The sequence below is a fragment of the Rhinolophus ferrumequinum genome, chromosome X (genome assembly GCF_004115265.2).
Source record: "Rhinolophus ferrumequinum isolate MPI-CBG mRhiFer1 chromosome X, mRhiFer1_v1.p, whole genome shotgun sequence".
Classification (NCBI taxonomy): domain Eukaryota; kingdom Metazoa; phylum Chordata; class Mammalia; order Chiroptera; family Rhinolophidae; genus Rhinolophus; species Rhinolophus ferrumequinum.
Window position 1 is genome coordinate 104,734,053 of NC_046284.1, and position 21,447 is coordinate 104,755,499.

General features: G+C 37.7%; 1 non-coding gene and 1 pseudogene across 1 annotated transcript; one reads left to right on the forward strand and one right to left on the reverse strand.

Moving 5' to 3' along the window:
• The first annotated feature begins 16,457 nt into the window (after positions 1–16,457).
• LOC117020030 (cytochrome c oxidase subunit NDUFA4-like) lies at positions 16,458–16,725 on the forward strand (annotated as a pseudogene).
• A 3,736-nt stretch (positions 16,726–20,461) lies between these two features.
• Positions 20,462–20,568, reverse strand: LOC117030615 (U6 spliceosomal RNA). Its single transcript, XR_004424422.1, has one exon. It is a non-coding gene; the product is annotated as a U6 spliceosomal RNA (small nuclear RNA).
• Positions 20,569–21,447: the final 879 nt, after the last annotated feature.

Sequence of the window (21,447 nt, forward strand, 5' to 3'; positions counted from 1 at the left end):
TTACACCTCGCCATAATGTCTCGTATATTCAGAAGCTTTTAAGTATCAAGTGAAAAGGTATATGTATATCACTGAGCCTGAGCAAGTATAAAGGCAAAAGTAATTGCATAAGCAGATAACTCATATTTTCAGAGTGCCTTATTCCTGCCAATTACTTTCTCCTTCTTCAAACCACATCTGTGGTCTGATGGGAATTCCCTATGACATACTAAGTAGGGGGTGAGGGGGAAGCTTAAATTGGAATTACAGAGAGCTCTGCCTTATAGCCAAAATGAACTACTGTAGCATTACAGCCCCAGGAGGAGCCTTTAAGATAAGTGAGAAGTGGAATTCTTCCACCAAGAGGAACTCAAGTAACATTGAAACAGTACTGATCACTGGCTCCTAGAAATGTTCTCTCCCCCTAACTTCTCTGATATGATTCTGTTTTTATCTTCCTCTCACATTTCTAGTCATCCCTTCCCTGTCCCTTTTGCAGACCAGTCCTCCTCTGTATACAATCAATATTTGCATTCATTGGGTTTAGTTATATACTCATTTTTTCTTTCTATCCTACATTCAAAGTAGGCAATTTTATGTGGCGTCAATTGTCATAGATATGGCAGTGACTCTCGTTTACATCCCTAGCCTAAGACTCTGAGTGCTAGATCGATATACTTCTTTCTTAATATTACGGCAAATTATACATAACAGAAAATTTGAAGTTTTAACTATTTTGAAGTATATAGTTCAGTAGCATTAAATGCGTTCACATTGTTATGTAGCCATCCATCTCAGAACTTTTTCGTCTTCCCAAGGTGAAAGTCCATACCCGTTAAACAATAATACCTATTACCCTCTCTCTCCAGCCCCCAGCAACCACCATTGTACTTTTTCTCCATGAATTTCCTATGGAAAGTACTTTATATAAGTGGAGTAATACAATATTTGTCTTTTTGTGTCTGTCTTAATTCCCTTAGCATAATATGTTCAAAGTCCACCCATGTTGTAACATGTAAGAATTTCATTCATTTTTAATGTTAAAAAATGTGGCTATTAATGAATGAATTTTTATGCATTCATCTGTCGATGGACATTTGTGTTGTTTCCACTTTTTAGCTATTGTAAAAAATGCTACCATGAACACTGGTGTACAAATATCTGTTCAGGATCTCTGCTTTCAATTCTCCTGTATAGATGCAAAGGAGTGGAATTATTGGATCATACGGTAATTCTACATCTAATTTTTTGAGGAACCACCATACCATATGCCTTTTATATACTTCCCTTTACGTTTGAATGTTACATAGACTCTTCAAAATAATATAAAATGTTTTGTCTTTTCCTCAAAATATGATCCTTCATTAGTGTTCCCTTGAAGAATGGCAGGTATATAAACCAAAAAATAAATCACCCTTGATTGAACCCTCTTCCTCACCTTTCATATCATTGTCTTGTCAGTTTTAACTTTTAAATATCCTTGAATCCACTTATTTATTTCTATCTTTATCACCATTACTCTAGAAAGAAGTCTCATTATCTCTTTGATTATTGCAATCACTTTCTTACCTCCTTACAAGCACCACTCTGCAATATGGCCAGAAAGTTCATATATAGTCATCTCACCCACCTGCTGAAAAATATTCAGGGGTGTAATGTTGTTAAGAAAAAGAGTACAGGGGGTGGCCGGTTAGCTCAATTGGTTAGAGCGCAGTGCTCGTAATATCAGGGTTGCCGGTTCGATCCCCGCATGGACCAGTGTGAGCTGCATCCTCCACAACTAGATTGAAACAACTACTTGACTTGGAGCTGATGGGTCCTGGAAAAACACACTTAAATAAAAGTTAAGGGGGAAAAAAAAAAAAAGCACAATTCTTAATATGGCTGCCAAAGGCCTGCATGATCTGGCCTCTACTTCCCAAGCTTCATCTCTCACAAAGCCTGCCTCTTTCTCTGATCTTCATACTGAACTTCCTACTGAAGTTCATACTGAACTTCGTTGGGATTTTAATGGGTCTCCTACCTGAAACGGGGACATGGTGAATGATACTCTAACTAGGAACGTCCCCTCTATTGCTCATCGTCACCACATGGAAGCTGTCATTCACCTCTAAGATCAGGTTCAACTCCCTCTCCCAGGCTCTCACTCAAGCATGTCTCTTTTTCCTAACATCTTATCATAGAAACATTTCCAAGTTTTGTTTGTGTTTTTTTTTTTAATTAAAATCTATCATACCCATTAGAAAATAAGTTTCAGGAGATCATCACCATGTCTACTTTTTTGTACCTCTATATAGCTAACAGAGAGCACATTCCTAGCACAGAGTAGACATTCAGCGCTTGTGGGATGAAGGAATAAATTGATCTATGTCTCTCTGGTCTCACCAGAATTCAAGCTCCTGTCTCAGATAAGGGTCTGCATTGCTTTATTCATGTTGGCATCCCCAACCTGTAGCATATTTAGGGATCAATCATGTTTGCTGAACTGAACACCATAATTCCAAGTTCAACAGAGCTTTAAAAATTAATGAGAAGCATACCCTTGTCCAGTTATGTTTTTACCCCTCTTTAAGAAAATCCTACAAACTATGTCTCCATTCCTTTGTAGAGTAGTTGGCTCACTCTTTCTTTTTCTTAGAGGAAGAGGACAGCATTTTGTTTGGGCAGGAAATGAAGACGGGCAGGAAATTAAGGCAAGCAGGAAGAGAAAAGTCTGGGGAGAGCCGGGAGTGAGGGAGTCCAGGCAAACTTGTCCCGGAGTGAATGCAAACTCCTTCTCGTTGTCTCAATGTGTTGAAATGCATCCACAAAATCAATAGATGAATACTGAATGCCAAGAACTACCCTAATTTCCTCTAGTTAAGAAAAACACATCTACACCAGCAGCTACAGTCATTGCCTCATTCGAGTCAGGGTAATCTACTGTCCTTCTCCGAGTCCCATAAACATTCTGCGCTGACCAAACTGAAGAATGCATAGCGATGGGCTGACAGTGACCACTCCGGCTTCTTCTGATTCATTCATGGTAGTTCTAATCTCTGCTCTTCCCCAGAGATGTTTAGTTCATATTTGGGCAGGAAACAGGAAGTTCGAAGAAATCTACTTGAAATTTCCTAAAGTAAAGCACCCATGTTAAGATTCTACAACTTCACAAGTAGGTGTGCATTTATATGCACACCATACACAAATACTCATATATACTTCTATATCAGACCATATAGACTAAAATGGAAAATTCCTTTGAAATATGAGCACTGAAAATACCTACCCCAGATTACAGTGATATGTGCATCTTGAAGAATTAGTGTTGATCGATACCTTTTACAATTGTACCTGACATAGTTGGATTTCACTTTCTCAGTACCTAGTGACTCACGTTCATTAGTGTAAGTCACTTTGGAAGGCCCAGTGAAAGAGCCAGTGTACTTAGAGTGACAGGAGAGACTTCAGTGGTATTGCAGACTACTCTGAGCTCGGGAAGTGACTCAGGTTCAGAAATGGGGTGATAAACTGTGACTTTCATGTTGCTTTAAATCAGGACAAAAGTTTGGTTTCATTTTGCTCTGCATTTGATTATGCAAATTAAGTCACACTTAAGAGGTTTCTTATGATTAATTAGGCATAGCCAGAGATCTTTGCAAGTCAGGGCATCCATTGACAGCTGATCACCATATTTTCTCTGCTGCCTGTTATGTTAACTATAGTCCTCTTACCACTGGATGTTAAGAAGGGCAGACCCCTTGATTTGTCAGCTCTTAAGAATCATAAAGTCCTGTGGTTCCTCCAAGTCTAAAACGAAGCCTCAATTCTGTAATTTAAAGCATCCAATCCAAACCAGTATTCAATCCTTCCATCTCAATTATAGATAAGTCTCCTTTCAACTTCTTACAGCCTAACATTTTTACTCCCCCTCAAATTCCTTAAACTCTGCCACTGTCAAAGCATTGGGAGAGATGAACAGTAAGGGGAATGGGAAAGATCTTTCCTGACTGACATTACTGTATGATGGCTGCACAATCTCTGAATCTGAACATGAGAAAGTCAGCATCTGTACTTTTTCAGGTTCTTCACAGGTGGTATTGCTGGCCTCTCTGTCTATCTCTCCTTTACCAGAGATGATACAGCCTCTATTCTCTCCCTTAGGCCCCTATTTCTCCAGCCTCTACTCCCTCCCTTAGGCCCCAGTTTGCTAGTATTCCACTCTTTCTAATTTTGTACAAGCAGAGACAGGCCATATAATTAATATTTTTGACTAACACTACTTACAATAGGCAGAGAGGGCAAAATAAATAAAATAAATACCATCTATTGAAAACAATAAATGCTTAGAAATGTGATGTTACATAAAAATACACATAAATACATACATTTTTAAATTAATAGCTTCCATAATGATACATTTGTATTCTGATTTTACAGAAAATTAATTTGTTAAACCAAGGCACAAAGAAGTTAATTTGCTGAATGTCACTCAACATGATAATTGTGAAAGTATGTCTGACTAAAACTCTATGCTTTTAGCTACTATGCTACCCTAATTCACTAAGCAAATAAAACTTACTTGTTTCTGACAATCATCCATATTTGGAAAAGTGTGGAAATTTGTGAGTTAAGATGGTTGATTCAGGGTGTGGGCTCCAGGTGCAGGCTGCCTGGTTTACTATTTAAAGTCTTCTTCTTTATAGTTGTTCAGTCTTAGGCAAGACATTCAAATACTGTGCCTCAACCACCTTATCTAGAAAATAGGAATACATATAGAATATTATAGCTCTTGAAGGGCTGTTATGAAAAATAAATGAGTTAATTACACATAAAACACTTTTTTAAAATGCTTGGCATACGGTAACGATGTAATACATATAAACCGACTCAAAAGTATTTGGTACATAGAAAGGATTCAGGAAAAGTTAATAATTATTATTATTATCAATGTTATGATTGCTAATATTACTCCAACCCCCAAGTCCTATCTAAAGCTTAGATTGATCTTTGGATTCTTTAGAACTTTCAAGAAACTAATTTATGTTCCTATAAGTATAACTGATATGCATGAGAATACGTCCTTGCTTTAGGAGTGGTGTGTGTGTATGTATGTGAGTGTCTGTTGGGAGGGGTGAAGTTACCCAAAACTTCTCCGGGGCTTGTGGGGACTCTGGAAGGCCTCGATTGTATATTTAAGTCAAGATGTCCTGAGGAGAGATTTCATCTCTCCTCAATCTAAAATAGTATAGAAGCTGTTGCTAGCTTTGTAACTAATTCAAATAATATGCAGAGACATTTTTTTCCTTATCGCTCCAACTGGAAATCTAAATTTGACACATGAAAAGTCTATGTGAGAGATTTTGAGGAAATAACCATGAATTACATTGTATCTGAAATTGAGGGATTATATTTATCAAGTAGAAAGGGTTTACCCTATAGTTGTCTTGGCCTCAAGTCTTCAGACTGCATTAGTCAGAAATAACTTTTTGCCAACCACGTTTATTCCTGCTATAGGTGAAGGCCATTTTCTCAAAGTGATTAACTGGCAATAGTGCTCAATCCATTTATCCTTCTTAGACTCCCCTATTGTAATGCATTGCAATATTCTCTCCTCTCTGCGTAGCTACAAAAAGGCAGTAGCTGTGAAAACTTGAATTTGGAGTTTCTTAAAAATGAAATCTGAGACCTAATGAAATTGCTCCAGCATAATGTTTGGAGTGTTTGGGAAAATATAGTGTTCTTCATCTTCTTGAGTGGTCTGCTTGGCAGATGTTGTATTTTAACTGACCGCAAGCCAGGGAAAATTATGTGAATGTCAGTGAGTAATTAATTAGGGTAGGCTAGAAGCCCTAGCCGATACAATGTTCAAAAGTGATCACCCAAATAACCCAAGCCCTAGGCTTTGCGTTCGTTACCTAAGTCCCACAACTACCTTTGGATAAGCTGAACTGCACACACTAGAGATCTCACAGAACATTTTCACACTAATAACATTAACATTGTTAATTTTTCCACAGCAATTATTTCACAGCAATTCAAGCAAAAGCGAATACTCTATTTGATATGGACTCTTTATACAAGTTGAAATTATTTTGTTATAATATGTCAGCGTGATTTTAGCCCTAGCACATAGGAATATGCAGTCTTGAGAAAATGTAAAGACGAGGTATGGATTTTCAAGAACTCAGGAATATCTCTGGGCCTTGGATTTCCTCTCTCCATCTCTCGGTTCTACTTTCTCTAGGTGGATATCATTGAAAGCAGGTTCTCATCTGGCCAAAAATGAGAAAGTATTGTCAAAAGAAGATGGTATAGTAGATAAAAATGTTTAGGTGTTAGAAAGGAGTCGGTAGGCAGGGGTGCTCCTTTAAGACGCAAATTCGGAGTATGGAAGCGAGGCCGCAACTTGGAGCAGGGGGAGTTGGCAGTGTTCCGTACTTGAAATCAAAGTCCTGACTAAAGCAAGCAATTTAGAAACAATCTATAACATCAGGGAAGATTTTAAGAAGCATTATATAAACAAACAAACAAAACAACAAAATAAAACAAAACTCAGGAAGTATGGTAGCAACAAAGCAAACAAGATTTTAAAAACCACTATGAAGCAAAGATGGAAGAATTATGGAATTGAGACTAGAGAAACTTGCTTCTCGGTGACTTTTTAGAAATATTGGGTAGGTGACGTGGACTAAGCAACCCTGGCTAATTAAATAATCATTCCCCAAGAAAAAATAAACAATAAAATGCTGTGAATAAAGCTCATCTATGAAAAGAGGCTTTAACACAGAGGCACCCATAACTTTTGGGATGGGAAGGGCCAACACCAGGGATAACTTGTCAACAAAAAGCTCTGTAGTGAATCAAAGTAACATTAGACAGTAAACTGTAAATGTTTCCTATCACTAACTTGACAAACACATGAATATTTTCTCCTTGTTGTTTGATAAGATCACCTTTTTGTAATCACAAGAGGCAATGCAAATATATGTTTTTAAATAAATATTTATGGTCTTGTATAATTGGGAAGGGAAGACTATTCTGTCTGTGCGCTGCTTCTGTCCTATCTGCCCCTTTATTATTTGTGTGCACAGGGTTTCCCAGTGAGCTTTCACTCCTATCCACCAGCACCTGTGTTTGTCTGAACCTGTTCCCCTCAGGCTGCAGAACTGCTAGGCCTGAACAGAAAGAGCCAGAAGTTCCTGGTAAGTTTTAACCTCCAAGGCGTAGTCCTTAACTACTGAAGGTTGGCCGGCTGGTGGCAGGGCTATAAATACTCCAACTTTTTGGCCCTCTGGTTGAGACAACTCTAGGTGTGATCTATACTGTGTGCAGAGGACGGCAACTTTGACACTAATCCAAAGTTACCTTCTGTGGAACTTTGCTTGGTATATTCACTTTGGCGGTCGAGGGGAGGGGGTAGCTTTTGTTTTTCCCTGCCCCACTTCTTTCTATTTCACCTCCCATTTTTTTTCGTTCTTCGTTTGCTTGTTAATTTTTCCGCTGGAACAGCTTCCTCATATAACACTTTCATGCAAAGCTTCATCTCAGGATCCACTTTTGGAAAACCAAACTGAGAACTGGATGTGTCTTATAGGCTAACAATTTCTTAGCTGGGTGGACATATCTAGGATGAAATCTTATTCATTCTTTTTTTTTTTTCTCATGATAGTATTTCTTGGAGGCTATTTGTCCCTAATACAGATATTTTCCCCTCATGGCCAGTAATCTTGTGATTTTTATATTGATAAAAATGCAATGACTGATTACATGGATGAGGTCCTTTTTCTGTGCTTGGGAAGGAGCCATACTCACTGGAACCACTTGTTTATCATGAAAGCTTCCAGAGCCACAGCCATCACCTTAAGAAGGGGCACGCCAGACTGCTAAAATATGCCTTGAAATCCATTCTTTTTTAGTGAAAGAATATAATGGTTTCTATCAATTCAGTTTATAAACTTGAGCTCTAATTCATGCCATAGAAGTCTGTATCTTTTATATGTAAAATAACCAAATAAGAATATTTGAAGCGAAACTTGATAAATTAAGAAGTTTGGTAATGGTTGTTCAAGAAAAGAAATCCAGGAATTCTCTTTCATAACAAAAAAGGCTCACAGAAGAATAAAAATGACATTTAAAGTATTGTGACAAGCAAATATTCTCCTTTTCAATCTCCATTGTTATGCAGTATTTTGTAAACAAAATCATAACCCCAAACAATTACTTACTAGCAAAATATTTGAATCTGGCCGAATTTGATTTGCTCTAGCTGACCCATACTGTGACTCCCAGTTTGTCTTTGATCTCTCACTGCTGCATATAAGCTATCTCGTCCTGCATCCTCCTCTGCCTGACTCTCCTTGACATTACAAAACAGACCTTTGGAACTACTGTCGGGCTTATTGTTTTCCTATAGCTAACTTTAGTTTCCTTTCTCTTTGCTTAGTACGTTTGTTTGTTTATTTATTTTTATTTTATTAAAAAGGATGGTTTACATATTCACTCACTGAGACCATATATAACTTAACTAATTGTAGCTTACCAGACAAGAAAGGATTTCTTTTAATGTTGCCTAATAATCAAATAATTACAAAACAAACAAGCAACCACTTACAGAACAGAAATCACTAGATCAGTATCTGTACCTGTCAAGGGCAAGTTGTAACGTTTTCTTATCAGTTGCCTTCTATCCTTCCTTTACCACTCCTGTTCTCCCCACTGTCCCCATCATGGACCTTTTCATCATAGATGCTGACTACTCCATGTGTAGTGTTTGGACCAGCAGCATCTGGAAGTATCAACAGGAAGCTGGTTAGAAATTCAGAATCTTTGCCTCTTCCCAGACTTACTGAATTAGGATCTATATTTGAACAAGATTCTCCAGTAGATTCATATGTACATGAAAGTTTGAGAAGCACTGGTGTAGAGGACAGGCTATGGTGTTTATTGTTGAACCGAGTGGCCCTTTTCATGTCTTGTATGGGTACTATGTTACAATTAAAGGAAATAATATTGAAATTGTGTTCTTTTTAAAATGGCATTAGTTTAAGGCATAAATATACTATAGCTATAAAAGATGGTACATGCCTAAAAAACAATGCTGTCGTTACAGATTGTATAGGATTGTTGCTTAACATCAGTGAAGCATAGAAGCAAAATTATCTTTAACCAGAATTCAAAAAAAAGATTATCATCTTTCAATTACCTACATAACATATCCCATAAAATAATACTGAAAAACAAATATGCTGTGTTACAAGCAAGGTTTGTCTGAGTTACAAAGATCTAAATTATTCAGGCTATCTTGACAATTTTACACTATAGAATATTTTCTATCCAAGCAAAAATATAATATCTGTTACCTGGATAACTATGACCTAAAACTGTGTAAGCTGTTTACTTTTAAGGTTAAGTAGCTCTTCTTACACTATTTTATAAAATAATACGTGTCTCTAAAACAACCAAATGTATCAAATATAGTGCTGGCCTTTCTAGAAGAAAAAGTTATCTGATGAAACTTCCAATTTTCTCTGAGGCTCCTTATTAAATAAAAACTTTGTTTTTATTGTCTAAAATGTTAGAGCCTGTACAGAGTTTGCATACACCTTCAGAGAAAATTCCTATTTTTATGCAGATTTTAATAATTAATTTTGTAAACGTTCACAATTTTAATATTTTTTAAAAGGGCACTATTTAGAGTCAAATCACAATAAAATATAAAATGATTGATGAAAGTGGATATTGCTGATTTTTATTCCATTTTAAATTATTTTGCACACATTATGCATCAGGTTTTTTTCATAATGGTACATATTTACAGAGAATCCCTATATTTCGTGAGTTTCTGTTGTCTTTGTTGTTATTGTTGCTTTACTTGCATTTACTTTCACCCTGTGGAATACCACTGTGATATGTGAGTAGATTGCCATTATCGGCCATAATTTATCTGATTCTGTACCCTGAAGCTTTGGGTGACCAGAATTATTTTCATATGCCATTTGCTAATATTCCTTCAACAAATATTTAAATGCCTATTATATGAAGAATGTAGATTTTATATTGGGAATGCAATAATAAAACATAGTCTCAACTCACAACAACTCATACTCTAATTGGAGATGAAGGACAAATAAAAATGCAATTGTTATTGGATATTATATAGAAGCCTTGGATCAGCCTAGGCAAATACGGAAGTACATGAGAGGGACACTGAACTTCTATGCATCAAATCAATGTTTTCTTTCCTTATTCTCTGTAACACAGTGTTAGGAGTAATCTCTATTCAAAACTTGTATACAGTTCAGACAGATTATAAATTCATATAACCATTTTGTGAGGTATTTGGCCACAGCATCACAAGTGTTTTGAATGGACAGTTTAAATGGTTTATTTTGAACCAATATTTCCATCTAGGAATTTCTTTAGATAGCAAAGGTGTGCACAAAGGTCTATCTGGAAGAATATTCTGTCTGGTATTGCTTATGATAATGAAACCGTGCCACAGCTACATGATATTATGCCATCTTTAAGATGATGCTCTGGAACATATTCAATGACGAGGAAAAGTATAACAAACATAAAATGAAAAAATTACAAATTAAAATGGACAATATTATCTCACTTTTGAAAGAAAAGATACGGGTATGTGTGTGTAGAAAATGTCAAACTGTGTGTATATGTATACATGGTAGATATAATCTATAATGTCTCTTCAGAGTGGTTACCTCTAGACAGTAATATTGAGAAAAAATTTAAAAATTATCCATATTTCATTACATATATGTATGTATATATAGATATATATATATAGATATATATATATGTATATATATATATAAAATCTTCCTAACAATAAATAGACTAATCTTTTTTGTTTTGATATTTTAGAAAGGCCGTTTTATTTCATACTCATCCATAGAGTTCCTTATACAATTATTATGCATCTGCTTCCTTACAGAGGCAGATATCCACACACATTACACTAACTCTCCCTCTCTCCTTTCTTCATTTTCAGCATCCTTCTTTGGCCTATGACAATAGTCAAAATCCCAGAATGGGTCATAATATCTAGCTCCAGGTGCCCTATTTCTTGCAATTTATTTTGGAGTTGTCAAAATTTGAAAATATTCATTTTATTTCTAGTATAATCAAAACATTCCCATGTCTCATCATAATTGCAAGTTTATTTTCTCACCTTGTCTTAGCTGGAAAATACCCTTGCTGATTTTAGTACAGTTTAATAAAAACCGAGCTTCATGTAAGTTTCTAGACATCCAGAAGTGGTTATTTACTCAAAACCTTCACAGTATTTCTTTGACCTTCTTGCCACACCATCAATGAAACATTTCTCACTGATACATTCCTGTATCATATCAAAAATGGTTATTACTATTTCTCTAGCTCTAGGACATAGATTTTTTTTCAATGTTAATTGGCTGGTCAATGAAACTTGGTCATTCTACTTTCCCAAAAAAGAAGCACTTATAATTTTCTTTTTACATGCTCATTCTGATTTACTAGATCTAAATATTCTCCTTAATTTCAGTGGTAATAGGGATTTTGATAACATTAAATCAACAAGCATTTATTAATCACCTACTACAAGATAGCTTAATACCAGGAACATTGGGAAAACAGATAAATAAGGGGGGAAAACACTTTATTAGATTAAGTTGATTATTGCTTCATTCTAGAATATGGCCCCGTTAATATCTCTTGTAGAAGCCTGCCCCACTATGGCTACTCCCCCATATGGTGAAACAACCAATCTTGCTGGCTCTAAGTCAACTATCCTCAAGCTAGATTTCAGGGTGTTCACAGACCCCTGACATTTTACTAAAATTATAAGCAAAAACAAATGCGCATTTTATCTGATAAAATAACTTTTCATCAGGGTCTCTGAATAGTGGTTCTTAACCCTGAGCCACACATTAGGAGTATCTAGGGAACTTTTAGAAATTATCTATGCCAGCAACTCATCTCAGACCAAATAAACTGATCTCTGTGGGGATGCTCTAAGGGGCCCAGATCCAGAAAAATCTTGAGGAGCCACTTTAGATGATGAACTCCATGTTAATGGTGAGCCACCATGCGCCAGGTACACAAAACCCTATCAACACCGGGCCTTATCTCCCCGAGTAATCCGCTCCGAAGGATTGTGATTGGCAGCAAGATACAAGTGAGTTTCCTCTTCCCATAGATGCTAAAACCCATCCTACAGGAGGAAGGAGACTTGGGAAGGTTAGGAGGTAGTCTGTGCGTGTGTGTTTACCTGACCAGACGTATGCAATAGCATGAGTTTTGTCTCAGGTATTGACCTCCCCTCACTCAGCAACTTGGTTTGTAATTGAATTTTAGAGAGAGAGGGTCTACAGGCCGAAGGGCAAGGATGATCCTCCTCCTTTGCATCCAGGACGTAGGAGCATCAACTCAATGAGGAGCCCAGGGAGCACATGTCCTTTGGATACTCAGAGAGGATGCAACGTCAGGAAGAAGAGATAGCAACATCGAGTATAGTATTAGCATTTCCTGGAGGGTTGATTGACAGCTTCAGCCAGCTGGGAAAGAATTGATTCTCAAGTGCTGTCTTAGGCCATGAGCATCAGTGAACGGGTTTGAGGTCGAGAAATGGGAGAGGGCATCTCATGAGCACATTTGAGACCTTCCCTGGGGACATCCAAACATAACTGAGAGAGATTTAGGGGGAAGAGACTAAAGTTCTGCCTCAGCAGGTGGGGGCTAGAATTATTAAAATTTGAGTGAATAATCTGATTCCATTTTAACTCATGAGTCAATGAAGGTTAGGGAAAGTTGGTTATAAATAAATGTTTTGATTTCCTTCTCTAAACAACTTTGCGACATAGGTAGATTTTATCTCTACTTGTGTGGGTAAAAACAAAACCAAATGTGGCTTTGTAGTATTAAATAACTTGACCGAGGTTGTTCAACTATTAAGAACACAGTTCTGTTTGAGTCTAGTGGTGTAAAAGCTCATAATACTGCATTCTTCAAAAGTAATTACTGAATATTTATTACATACCATGCACTTTTCTCAGCAGAACAAACATACTCAGAAATGCTCTCAGCTTCCTAGCTTCCAGTCTGCATTTAATGAGATTCTGAAATGTTTTTGGTGTGAAGTAAAGGAAGTTGGACCAAATGTGAGATTCAGCACAACTATTAATCTCGAAAAACATAACAGTGTCTATCTAAGATAAGGATGCTGTGTTATTTCACAAGCTACACATAGACATCCATTTGGATATTTTAGTATTCCAATTTCTATAAATGCTAATCCTATTCCCAAATAAAATCTGTCTCATTTCTGTATGGCTTAACCTTGGAGAGAAATCTTGTAACATGGAGGTTTGATTTATGTCAGAGCTCATTTAATTTTGCCATGTTGTTTTTGTGTTTATTCTAGAATACTATGCTCTTTTTAACAAATTGTGGTATATACTAAGCCACACTTTATATGAGGGACAGTATGAAAACAGTACAGAATTATCACTAACTAGACTTAGTGATACAGACTTACTTTTTTCAATTCAACTAAACCTCTTCAGATTTCTGAAAACAACTGTTAGACAAAAAATGAAAATATGTAAAATCAAGAAGCCAATGCAAATATAAGCATTCTAAGACTGCATTGCTATTGATTGCCAAGAAGACAATTGGAAAATAATTAGGAGTGTACTTAAATTTCTACTGATACTGGAACAATTAACTTCCATTCACTAAAGTTCTCTGTCATTATAGCCATGTGTGGCTTTTGATTAATGGTATTAGAAGCTACAAAACTATATTTCTGTGGTGGACATTTTTTTTATAAAATAGAATTATAATTTTTATATGTGGTGTTTGTTGTTAAAGAAAAGTGTCTTTCTTGTTCCAAGGAATAAATTGTTGGTCACAAAAGAACTACAGATGGAAATTTAATATATTAATTTCCCCTTGTTTCTTCCCTGCTGAGGACATTATCCTTATTCTGTCTCACGTACAAGTGAATTTTAACGATGGGATGACTTAGAAATGAATAGTTCTATCCCAGCAGAATTTTTGTTATGCTCTTTCCTTATTCATTATCATTACAATGATAACTGAACGTTATAGCCCATATATTTATAGTCCCTATACTAAATACAGAAATAGCTTTGAAACCCGGTAGGATGGAACATTTGAGAAAAATTGTATAGTGTCTAAGGTCTGTTGAGATGTTACGCATTGCTTTGTCACTTACTGGCAGTGTGGTCTTAAACGAGTTACTTAACCTCTCTGGATCTCAATATCTTATTTGTCAAATAATGATGACAACAATTCAGGGGACTGCTCTGAAGACTAAATGAAATGATGTATATAATATGAACAAAGGAGTGTGGGCAATAGTGTAGGTAGTAGGTTGCACTATTGGTTTAAATTGTTCACCCCTCCTTTTGTCATATGACTTTTCAGTGTCTCCCACTAAAGAGATAATGTATATTTTCCTGGTGTTGGAATAAAGAGGAAGCGAGTGTTCTGGATCTTAGCATAAGCCTTGAAGCCTCATATGTTCTGCTTGTACCCATGTGCCTCTGCTAGCACCATGAGTAGGATAGTACCTGGTTAGTCCGTAGGTCTAAGGGGAATTGAGATAAATGGAACAGTCACTGCAACCAACTCAGTGAGAAGTAGGGCCACACTGGCTGCCACATCCTGAAACAGAAATGCCTACCTGAGCCTATCCCCACATCAGCCAAACCCCAGGCAACCCATAGACACCTGAGCAATAATAGTTTAGTGCTTTAAGCCACTTACTTTAGGGGTAGGTTGTTATGCAGCAAAAACTGAGTAGTGCAGTATATGGTCAATAAAGATTAGCTATAGCTGCGATTATTTACTATCATTTGAAATAGAAGCCCCCCAAAAATAAATAAAGCAAAGCAGCATGATAATCAGTAAGGTAAAAAACTCTGTTTTCTAAAACTGAAGTTGTTTTTAAGAAATACTGTTTTGTCTACTCCTGTGTGTTTTCTGAAACCCCTGTCGGCAGACCGCACCTTCTTCAGGAAAAGGAAGTGCAAATGCTCAGGGGGAGTTTTGTGTATTCTGCCACTTCTCCAAGGAAAATAGAATCCTATAATAAACACTCTTGTGATCACGGATGTATAAATGTAATGGCAATGGTACAAACACATTACACATGCAAACCCCAAACACATATCTCCCTCCTACAGATTCTTTCACAAGTATTGTGCTGCATCTTATGGACAGAATTGCAGCACTTCTTTTGGAAGCCTCACTCTGTAGCTCTCCGCAGAAGCCAAGGCAGAAATAACCCTTTGAGCTGTGACAGAGGGTGTGGTCAGGAGACATAAAGGGCAGAGCGGGGAGAAGAACCGAAGGCAGAGGTACTTGACTACCCGTACTTTTAACTGCTCACAAATTTGAAGCTTTTGGAAGCATATTAAAATAGAATGTCCTTCAGCTGAACGCAGTTTGCAAGTTGGACTCCACCTTTTGGGCTGCATACTGCATAGGTATTGAGCATGTAAACGAGAATCGTTTGTGGGTTTTGATGTAAGAAAAAGACTGGATGATAAAATCTGGTTTAAAATACAAATAAAAGATGTACTATAATCTTACACCGATCTAACTAGATACTCTAAGAAATGGGGAACAATCTTGTAAAGGGATGAAAATAATAATAATAATTAATAATAATAATGGTTTAAAAAGCTGTCCACCATTAAGGTAAATTGTGAATTCCGGAGGGAAATTGCAGTTTGTTTCTATATATTGCTTTGCCCTTCAGCTCAGCTGTTGGCTCTGCATTAATATTCAAGCAGCATCAGTGCCAGTCCTGGTGATTCACTGAGGTATTATGAATATGCAAATGAGCAAGAGCTTTTTATGTCGATGGTTTGTCTTTCTTAGATGTCTGAAGGAATAATTGGAGCCAATCAGCTACTGATAACTTGTATATAGATAACTATTGCTCTGGAACACAAAACCACTTAATAATTATTCTTATACCAGCCCAAAGGGTTGACTTCAATCAATCTCTTGAAAACAGTACTCCCAGTATTCTCTTAAATTGACTAACTTAAAGGTTAAAATGTCATATTATTTTAACTTCTTAGATTATAGTGGCAGCATTTTGGAGGTGAGGAGTACACAAAGAAAGGAATTTGTATTACTCACTGACTTAACTTTTCCCTGGGTCTTTATTCATTTTTCCTGGGTGTTTAAAAATCAGGGATGCAGGAAGTGGTGGAGTGTTCTGAGTAGATGAATTCTAGAGCTTCTGAAGTGTGGAGGTAGAATCGACAGAAGAGGTTGTAGGGGAGAGAAAAAATTATTTCTCATGTTCAGCAGTAATTAATGTTTGATTTTAAAATTACGTTAATGTATCTTAATAATACATATTAACGGAAAATAATAAAATTTAACATTTCTGTGTAATTCATTTTAGCACAGACAAACAAAAATAAACTTATCAAGAAAAATAATACTAGATACTCATGCCCTCTGCCAAAACCATCCTCCACCAGTTACTCGGTCAGGCTAAGAAGCATCTAAGCTTGATCCCCCTCTTTGTATTTATTGGAGTGGGAGGCACTGGAGCAGCACTGTATATCTTGGACCTGACACTGTTCAATCCAGGTGTCCGTTGGGACAGAAAGAATAACCCAGAACCCTGGAACAAACTGGGTCCCAGTGATCAATACAAGTTTAATACAAGTAAATGTAGATTACAGTAAACTGAAGAAAGAAGGTCCAGACTTCTAAGTGAAATGTTTCACTATAAAGCTGCTTAGTAGATGAAGGTCTTCCAGAAACCATCCGCACAGTTTCTCACTTACTCAGGAAATATTTCCCCTCCAAATGCACAAAATCATGTTGGTGTATTGTGTTGGGGTTTACACTGATTAATAAATATCTGAAACTTGGGGGGGAAAAGGAAAAATAACACTATAAATAAATACACTAGGTAAATTTTAATACAAGTTTTGGTGGCTCATATTACATCTTGATGGGGGGATTTTCTAATGCAATTTAATCATTTTAAATTAGTTCTCAACCAGGGTGACACAGTTAAAAGAGCTGAAATAAGATATATAGTATTTCTATTGTGCCCTATGACTGACAAAAACATTTGATGTTCTAGCACTGTCTCATTTCTATGAAGAGATAACCTTTAAATTGCCACAATTTGCTGAATGCATACAGAGAACTACTTTTTGGCTGTGTGAAATAACCATCATTCTGCTAACATTTAGTCACTTTGATTTAATTAAGAAAGTACTTCAGCTATAGAAAATGGTTTTAAAAATAATATAGCTAGGTGATTCCTCTAGAGCTAGAAAAAGGAGTTATCTGCTTTTTATTAAAGGGCAAGTACTAAGTAGTTCAGGCTAGGTTATGTTCTATCTTTGTTGTTATTGCTTGGTTGCTTTGTTTTTCAATCTCAGTTTGGAACAACAAAGATTTATTTCTTGCATATGTTCTGTGTACCACTCAGATTGGTAAGGTAGCTATGTTACTCATAGGTATTTAGAGACTTCGGCTGATGAGGATTCTAAGTTCACAAGTGCTCCCCAATTTGACATGTCAGAGAAGGAACAGTCCTGGAGGGTCTTGCACCAGCAATTAAATGCTCAAGCCCTGAAATGACATGTGTCACTTCTGTCTATGATGCACTGACTGAAATAGTCACAACACTTCAACTATTGGAGAAGGAAACAATATTCTCATGTGCCTCAAAGAAAAGGAATTTTTATGCACATTAATAATTTCAGCCCCATGATGCAGCATTCATGCATTCTCAATAGAAAGGCCAAGTCATTTGCCAAAGTCATATTTCAAATTAAAGAAAGAAAAACCCAAAAGACTCTCAAGAATAGTCAATAATTGGTAAAAGCTGAGACATATTAAAACCATTCTGGGAGAGAGCTCCAAGATGGCGGAGTAGATAAACACTGTGCTTGCCTCATCCCATGAACACATTAAAATTACAAATAAATTATAGAAGAGTCAACCTGAAGAACCATCTGAAGTCTAGCTGAACAGAAGTTTTATAACTAAGAATATAAAGAAGAAGCCACATTGAGACTGGTAGGAGGGGCAAAGACACAAAATGGGCAGGCCCCATACCTCTGTGTGGTGTTTGAAAATAGGGAGGGATATCTCAGGCACAAAGGTTCCCCATGGAGGAGCAAGAGACTCTAGCCCCACACCAGGCTCCCCATCCCAACGTACTGGTGCCAGGAAGAGGAGCCCCCACAACATCTGGCTGTGAAAAACCATGGGGATTATAACCATCCAGATGGGATGGAAGGCTGCAGGAAACCCAGACATCATTTTAAATGGCCTGCATACAGACTCACTTGCAGGCACTTACCCTGGGCTCTGGTGGAGGGACAGTGACTTGAGTGGTTTTGGAGGCATACGGGGTGGTATGTGACTTCGAAGCAAGAGCTGGAGCACAGTCAGCATTTTCCCTGTGTGGGGTCTTCCTCTGGTACAGCCGGCAGGTGGGTGCCATCTTTGCTGTGTTGAGCCCGCCCCCTCACAGCCAAATCTGAATCTGATTGGTCTGGTGAGCTCCATGGGAACCTGGCCTGCCCTATGTCTCCAAAACTGGAAGCACTTTCTTGGTGAGCAGCCAGCTCCGCCCGCATTGCACTCTTGGAAAACAATTCGTCTGCGGGCCCCAGTCAGGTGGCACCTGGCCTCAGTGTGCTCCAAGACTTTTACTGAGTAGCTCCAGGCTCAGCACTGGCTCCAAACCAAAGTTTACATTAACCTGTTGACCACAATTCTTCCCACTTCTAATGACTACCTGAAATCCTACCTCACCCAACTTGCATACCACATGAGGCTTTATCAGTTGCTGAAGCATAGGGGAACCGGCAGCTGGCAGCAGGCCTCTGGATGTTCTGGCTTTTTGTGAAGTTACCCCAGGCCCAGTACTGTGGTAGCCATTCTCAGTTCACAGCATGGCCTCTCTCATGGCCTCTAGGTCTAACACAGGCAGTGACCAACCATGATCGTTTTGTAGCTTCTACCAGATAGTCCCCAGCAAATGACAGTCAGTGGGCCTGCAGTGGAACTCCTCCCAAGAGGCCCCAGAACTAACATGCTTGGAGGTTGGCTTCAGACCACAGCAGAGCACTGCCAAATTAGCCCCACAAGTGGCACACTCAAAGAGTAGTGTCAACAGGCACCAGAGCCCACCAGGGCAAATCCTGTACTGTGGGGTAAGCCACCTGCATAGCAGCCCATAAGCTGTGAATGTGGCCAAACCCCACAGCCAACCAGCCTGCGGGTCAGTCCCACCCACTGACATGCCAGTAGCAATCAAGGTTCAACTATAACAGGAGAGCACACACAACCCACACAAGGGACACTCCTGGAGCACCTGGAGCAGGTGACCAGGGAGACTGTGCCAGGGCCCCAGAGGACACCTACTACATAAGGCCACCCAGCCAAGACTGGGAGATGTAGTAGATCTACCTAATACATGGAAACAAACACAGAAAGGCAGCCAAAATGAGGAAACAAAGAAATACATCTGAAATGAAAGACCAGGAGAAAATTCTGGAAAAAGAACGAAACAAAATGGAGGCAAGCAACCTACCAGAGACAGAGTTCAAAACACTGGTTATAAGGATGCTCAAGGAACTTAGTAAGAACTTCAACAAAGAGGTAGCAAGCATAAAAAGCACATAGAAACCATAAAAAAGAACCAATCAGAAGTGAAAAATACAATAACTGAAATGAAGAATGCACTGGAAGGAATCACCAGCAGACTAGATGAAGCAGAGGATCAAATCAGCAATTTGAAAGACAAAGTAACAGAAAACACCCAATCGGAACAGCAAAGAGAAAAAAGAATTTTGAAAAATGAGGATAGTTTACGAGACCTCTGGGACATCAGGCGTAACAACATTCACATCATAGGGGTACCAGAAGGAGAAGAGAGAGAGCAAGGGATTGAGAACTTTTTGGAAGAAATAATGACTGAAAACTTTCCTAATCTGACAAAGGAAATATTAGGTTCATGCAAAAGTAATTCGGTTTAAAAGGTTAAAAGTAATTGCAAAAACTGCAATTACTTTTGTACCAACATAATAGACATACAAGCCAAGGAAGTGCAGAGTCCCAAACAAGGTGAACCCAAACAGGCCCACACCAAGACTCATTATAATTAAAATAGCAAAGTTTAAAGACAAAGCAAATCCTAAAAGTAGCAAGAGAAAGGCAACTAGTAACTTATAAGGAAGCTCCCAGAAGATTGTCAGCTGATTTCTCAAGAGAAACTTTGCAGGCCAGAGGGATTGGCATGAAATATTCAATGTGATGAAAACCAAGGACCTACAACCAGACTGCTCTACCCAGAAAAGCTATCATTTAGAATCAAAGGATAGATAAAGAGCTTCCCAGACAAGAAAAAGCTAAAGGAATCCATCACCACCAAACCAATATTACAAGGAATGTTAGAGGGACTTCGTCTTTTTTTTTTTTAAATATGTAATGCTTCACGAATTTGCGTGTCATCCTTGCGCAGGGGCCATGCTAATCTTCTCTGTATCATTCCAATTTTAGTATATGTGCTGCCAAAGCAAGCACGAGGGACTTCTTTAGGATGGAAAAATATATATATACACACATATATATAATAAAATGGCAATAACTACCTATCTATCAGTAATTATTTCAAATGTAAATGGGTTAAATGCTCCAATCAAAGACATAAGAGCGCTGAATGGATAAGAAAACAGAACGCTTACATATGCTGCCAGCAAGAGACTCACTTCAGATTGAAAGACACACACAGACTGAAAGTAAAGGGATAAAAAAAAGTTATTTCATGAAAAAAAAAAAGCTGGGATAGTAATATGTATACCAGACAAATGGACTTTAAAACAAAGGCTATAACAAGAGACAAAGGACCCAGTAATCCCACTTCAGGGTATTTTTCTGAAGAAACCCAAAATGCTACTTTGAGGGGACATATGCATCCATACGTTCATTGCAGCACTGTTTGCAATGGCTTAGATGTGGAGGCAGCTTAGGTGTCTATCGATGGAAGAATGGATAAAGAGGAGGTGGTACATATATACAACGGAATATTGCTCAGTCAGGGAAGGCAATGGTTTCTTGACATCTGCAACAACATGGATGGACCTGGAGGGTATTGTGCTGAGTGGAGTGTCAGATAGAGAAAGACAGATGCAATGTGATTTTGCTTATATGTGGAATCTAAAAAACAAAATAAACAAATAAAACAGAAAAACTCATAGACACAGAAATCATTGTGATAGTTGCCAGATGGGAGGGGGTTGGTGTAGGATGAAAAAAAGGGTAAGGGATTAAGAAGTACAAATTGGTAGTTACAAAATAGTCATGGGGATGTAGAATAAACCATGGGGAATATAGTTAATAACATGGTAATAACTATGTATAGTGCCAGGTGGGTACTAGACTAGTGAAGGGTATCACTTCTTA